The 6,000-nt window shown below is 43.0% G+C and overlaps 1 long non-coding RNA gene across 1 annotated transcript in view; it reads left to right on the top strand.

The window, feature by feature from the left end:
• LOC309664530 overlaps positions 1–4,523 on the top strand; it is a 50,869-nt gene extending 46,346 nt beyond the window's left edge. Inside the window, exons 3-4 of the long non-coding RNA XR_014265894.1 lie at positions 2,810–2,901; positions 4,393–4,523. This is a non-coding gene — a long non-coding RNA (uncharacterized lncRNA). The remainder of the gene's footprint in view (positions 1–2,809; positions 2,902–4,392) is intronic.
• Positions 4,524–6,000: the final 1,477 nt, after the last annotated feature.

Consider the following 6,000-nt stretch of genomic DNA (forward strand, 5'->3'; position numbering starts at 1 on the left):
TTCTCTATATGTATGCACCTCAGCTGCTGCCATCAGTGGACATGTGTGCAAGATGATATTGGAGCCTGTGGTGCTTGAATTGGGTAGGATGCTGGACAGCTGACTCTGCACTTCATTTTAACGTTAAGCCTCTCTGATTCTACTTGTGCCAGAATGTCAGGAAAAGTGTGTTGTTTATGCGCAATCCTGTGAAATGTTTATTAAGCACTTTTGGAAATACCATGCAGTATTGCTTTTATACTTCAAGTTCTTAGTTGTGGTTTGTTCTATCTTAGATACCAGTGTTTGTTAGTCCCCAAAATTCCTCCTGGGTTGAAATGGGCTGAATTGGAAAGAAATATTATAAGCAGATAAGGTAGGGGGTCTATGGAGAAAGAAAACCAGGCATGGCTTTCTGGCCATAAGAGAACACCTATTCATTTAGTACAAGCCATTTTGTGATCTAAGCCTGGCCAGAGTGCTTGCCCTTGAACAGGTCTCAGTAATTAAGGATCTTAAGGGAAAACAAGAATGCTGACTGTTATCAGGCAAGAGAAGTAGCACTAGTAATAATGTATCAGTTGTAAAGACTTCCAGTTCTGTTTCCATGGTAGGGATTAGCCTGAAGCACTCAAGCACCAGGTCAAACGGAACCTAAGGGATGATGGCCTTGACCTTTTCTGATCCTCCGGATTTCAATCAACTAAAGCCTGGGCTCTGCCTACCTCCCAAGTCCTTTCATGAATAGCCATGTACCCTTAGCTTAAAACTTCCCCAGTTTTGCTGTTTGGGGAGACACTGCTTTGGGAAAGATCCCTGGTGTTTTACTTACTTGCTGCAAGTAACAAATCCTTCCTTCTCTCACTCTTTGTCTTGGTTGTGTCTTTTGGCTCGACACCCACCAAGAGGCGAACCTAGTTTTTCGGGTAACAATATGAGGCTGACTATTCTCTAGCTGAGATTTTATGTAATTAGATGCATAATCTTTTGGTTGTTAAAACCAGGGCTTCCAAGGGCTAGTTATAGGGCACATAGCTCATCAGAGATAACCTGCAAAGACACCGTGCAGTGTGTTTTTTATCACACATGTGACAGTTCTTCTCCCTGCAGTCTGTCTCTCCATAATTGTTCTTCAGGATTTGTTGCCTGGGGGCTTATGGGAAAAATGACTCCTAACAGAAATACTATTCTATTTGATTCACAGTATTCTTTCAGAGGATTTAATGATAAATCTGTTCCCATTACAAGAGTAAAGTTACATGTATTCCCAGATTTAGATAAAACACACAGAAATAATTTACAGGGAGAAAACTGCTGAATAAAGAAGAAAAATGAATGGAGTCATGTTTTGATCTATGGAGAGCATTGAGAAAGGATTTCATTCGGGTGGGGTGAGTTGATCCTTCCTCTTCTCGGTAGGGAATCCTGAGTGCACAGACTGCTCCCAGGTGAGCAGGAAAACAGAAGACTTTGGTCAGGAACTGCCAAGGGTGTAGTTTCACTTAGAATCTACTTTCCTAGGCAGCCTGTCTGCACTTACACATATGAGGGTCCACACACTTCTGAACATCGGAAGTTGATTTCTTGTCTTTTATTTGTGACGTGTGCTGATTTCAAGTTCTCTTTTGTGTTTGGTGTGAACTCTGCAAACACATACATATATGCGCGTGCGTGATTTGTGGGGTTTGAATCATCACTTATAGAAATGTGCAAGATTAGATCTACACATTTTCTTCACCTTTCCTTTGTTTTGATTTTTTAAAATTTAATTTAATTTTATATTGGAGTATAGCTGATTTACAATATTGTGTTAGTTTCAGTTGTACAGCAAAGTGATTCAGTTATACATATACATGTATCCGTTCTTTTACAGATTCTTTTCCCATATAGATTATGACAGAATGTTGAGTAGAGTTCCCTGTGCTATACAGTAGGTCCTTGTTGATTATCTGTCATCTTTCTTATATAAAAGAGCAAAGGGCTGTGGAAACAGGTCACAGAATGCAGCGGACTGCCCCTGACCTGCAGGGATTTAGCTTGGAGGCCTTGGCGGTCCCGTTAGGCATCCTTTCTCCTCTGAGCCTGGAGCTCTAGCATCAGCCTACCTGATCCAGCGCCCTGTGGATGAGCATGGTGTTAAGTACTTGACATTCATTTTCTCCTGTAACCCTTGGATCAGTTCTCTGCTGGTAAGACTTCTATTACCTTATGAAACAGACAAGGAAGCTGAGGATCACAGATGCTGAGCAGCTGCCGGGGGTCTCACGGGTGGGTACCAACTCCCAGGGCAGCTCTGGGGCTGGTACGTGGAATGCTCAGCAGTTTCCATCCCTTTGTGCGGGTTTCAGACCTGTAATTTCATAATGGCTCTGTGACTGGCTATCATCACCATTCTACAAACAAGAAAAGTGAAGCACAAAGCCACGAAGTCTCCAGCGAAAGAAGGCAGCTGGAAAGGGGTAAAACCAGGAGTCGCCTCAGCTGTCTGCTAGCAAGTCCCTGCTTTGGGCCCTGCTTTGCCTGGTCTCTTCAAGCCTCCTCACCTGGGGCTGCCCTTGTCTTGGAAGATCATGTAATAGCCCCAGTGCTGTCCAGTGGACAGTGCTGTGCACTGCACAAGGACATCTGCCTGCAAATCTCAATCCCTCGTGGGCTGTTTCATCTCTGACTTGGAAAATCCATCCTGAATGTCTGCTCAAGTAATTTACCAGCATTGTCCTTTTTGGTTTTAATTGACATCAATTATTGAGGCGCCTTCTAACCCATTTTAAATGGATTTCCCATGAACAACTGAATAGAGTTTTCACAGGTGACAACTTTTCTGTTTCAGAGACCTGAGGGCCAGTGAGAAGGGGTTTCAGAGCTCAGCTGACCTGGTCCAAGTCTGGCTTGCTTTGTGACACATCCATTAAACTCTCTGAGGTTAGTCTGTCTATCCATTAAATGGGCAGAGTAACATTTACCTCAAAGGAATGCTGTGACCATTTATTCAGATTACACACACACACACACACACACACACACACACAGACTGTCTGTTGTATAGGCTTTAAAAAATATTAGACACTTAATGTAAATCATTAATTTATGTTTGCTTTAAAAATGAGAAATACCATATTCAGGTTCTGGGACATGTATTAGGCACTAGGAAAATGTCTGACTAATAAATGAAGGTCACTCTACCGCTTGTGGCTTTTTTCAAGGTTCTAAATGCACCCTCCGAGCAAGCTTTGCTCAGTGTTTCCCGGGACTGCTGATTGATGGGGTGGGTGGGAAGAGTTCCTGATTCCCAGGGGCCCTGAGTAGGCGTGGAGAAAGCTGGAAAGTTGGGATCAGAATCTACATATTTGGGTCAAATTCTACTTGTAAATTCTGTGGCCTTGCCAAGCTATTTACATTTTCTATTCCTGTTTTTGTTTTTTACCCAGGTTGCAGAATAGAAATAATAAAAACAGCTTTTCTGCTTTGTTCTCAGGCATATAATGCCCTACTCAAGGTTAAAGTTACTTTCATATTCTGATCCCTTTGGATGGTGCAAGAATGCCTGGACACTGTTCCTAAGTCTCAGCACATTTGTCATGAGTCTGGTCACAGTTTTAGGAGAGTATTGATCCTAGTGATGCCATGCTCATACCTCCTTCATTTACATCTGCTGGCAGCCTCTTTAGGAAGTAGAGGAGGCCATGTGACTTACCTCAAGGTCATGGATCTTGAAATCCTTCTTCCTCCATGGGCCATCAGGTCTCTATCTGTATACTCTGAAACAATTTATTTATCTGCTTATTTATCTATCCATTTATTTATCTATCCATTTATTTATTTATTTAAGATGCCTTTTCTATTCCATCATTTTTCAATATGAACTTTTGGGTAATTGTATTAAAGAATTTGAATGGAAAGGAATACACATACAGTATATAGAAGTTGATTCAAAACTCTTCATTCTTCAATTAAGTGTATTCAGTTTACCTACTTAACATAAGGTCACTTCCCTGATGATATTTGGAGTAAGATTCCTTCTCCCAGGATGCCAGTTTTTAGTTTTCTATATCTGCTGACCACAGTTCTCAAATCTCCAAGTAGGAATATACATAATAAAATGCTGACATTATAGTAGAAGTCGGGTCGGTGTTTTAATTAATTATTTTTTAATTTTAATTTTTTCCAGCTTTATTGAGATGTATTTTGACACATAACACTGTATATATAACCGTATATATTTCGAAATGATTACCATAATAAGGTTCTTTAGGTTTTTATTTTTAAATATGAATCATTAAATGAGTTGAGAAAACAAAAGCAGTCTTTTTTACAACAGTTCTCAGTACATGTAAATATTTTCTTCAAACCGGGTTAGTTACTTGTCCTAACTTCTTTTCAACCAAAAAAAAAAGAAACTCACCTTTTTCCTAGCATCGGTGTTAATGCTCAAGCATCATCAGCGTGGTGAAGCTCGGTCTCAGACTGAAGTCCACTGAACTGCTCAGCTGTTCAGAGTGGGAAACCTGCCGGTGAAGGAGCTAGGACCGCGGATTCGGATTCGGATTCGGAGCGAGCACAGGTTGAAGACCTTCACCGACTTGACTCGCACTTCCTCCCGCCACCGCCAGGAGCGCCCGGGACGCGTGGAGCTCGCAGCGCGGCGGGAGCGGGTGGGGGTGGGGGTGGGGGTGTGGCTGCAGGTTGGGGCTCCCGCCCCGCCGGCTGCGCAGGTTCGCCGAGCCCGGAGGAGGGAGCGCTAGCTACCCCGAGCGGGAGGGAGCTTGCAGACTCCGGCTCAGAGCAGCTGTCTGGACACCTTGGGTTTTGGGGTGGGGAGCCCCGGCGACTGTGAACATGGACTCCGCCGCGGGAGCCTGTCTCAGGATGCTCGCTCTTTTGTCTGCCCAGCCCTGGAGTACATTAGCAGCAGGGAATACTTGTGAGTACAGCAAATCTTTTAAAACTTATACTGTCAACTGAGAATTCGTGTTTTTTAAAAAAAATAATTGAGTTTTACAAATGGAATCACTGGTCTGCTTCTGAAAATGAGGCATTTAAAAAACATCGCAAAGTCCCAACGCTTGGATAGGATGGTTTACAATGGTTTTTCCACTTGTCAGGTCTGTAATACACAAAGCCTGTTTTTGACTTGTCTGTGAGCTGAATTTTGTCTGTGTGCTGTTGTTTTGAATATTCATTGAGAAAGCTCAAGTTCTAGTAAAACCTAAAATTAGCATGAGAATATTGAGGCGGAGAGAGACCAGAGAGAGAGAATAGCAGGAGATGAGGAGAGAAGAGCATGCCAATATGTCATTTATTTCTTTTTACTATGAATACATTTTGGAGGATTTATGTCAGAAAGGAAATCGTTGGCCGACCTGGCCGGGTCCTGCATTAGCGTAGATGTTTGCAGTTGGCGCCCTGCGGAATCGGGTACCAAGAACTCGGGCGCTGCAGCGGCGGGCAGGCTCCGCAGCAGAGCCCAGGCGGCAAACCTGGTTAGTCCCCAGAATTACGAGAAGGAGAGACCCCTCAGAATTAGAAGGCTTTTGCTTAAAGGAAAAACATAACCTGCCATTCAGGTTCATTTGCAAGTGCACATGCTTGTATATCGTGATGTGCTGTGTTTCTCATTTTGTTGGTTCAGTGAAGATGTATTAACCTCTCAGTTCTGGACTGGCAATGTGAGTCTGATCTAAAGATGCTAGCCAAATTGATTCAGCCGACCTCAAGGCATTTTAATCTGGAAATTGGAAAAAGTTTTCGAAGTGTTATTCAGATTGAAATCTCCACCATAGGGCTTTTCTTTCCTTGAGGGATTGGAAGAAAGCCCCCTTAGTCCTACATCCACACCCCATCCCCCTCAAGAATTTTTTTTAAATCAGGTTGTAGGGAGTAAGGCAAGCTATTATGCATTTCAAGAAAGTGCTAGTAGGCATGTTAGAAACCGACCTTGCTGCTGGGGGTGGGGTGGGCTGGGGAACCCTGCCCTTACCAGAAGTTTGTGCTAAAGTGAAAAGCATATTGTACAAATAGTTA

The sequence above is a fragment of the Balaenoptera physalus genome (assembly GCF_965194825.1).
Source record: "Balaenoptera physalus genome assembly, chromosome: 7".
NCBI classification, from domain to species: Eukaryota; Metazoa; Chordata; class Mammalia; order Artiodactyla; family Balaenopteridae; genus Balaenoptera; species Balaenoptera physalus.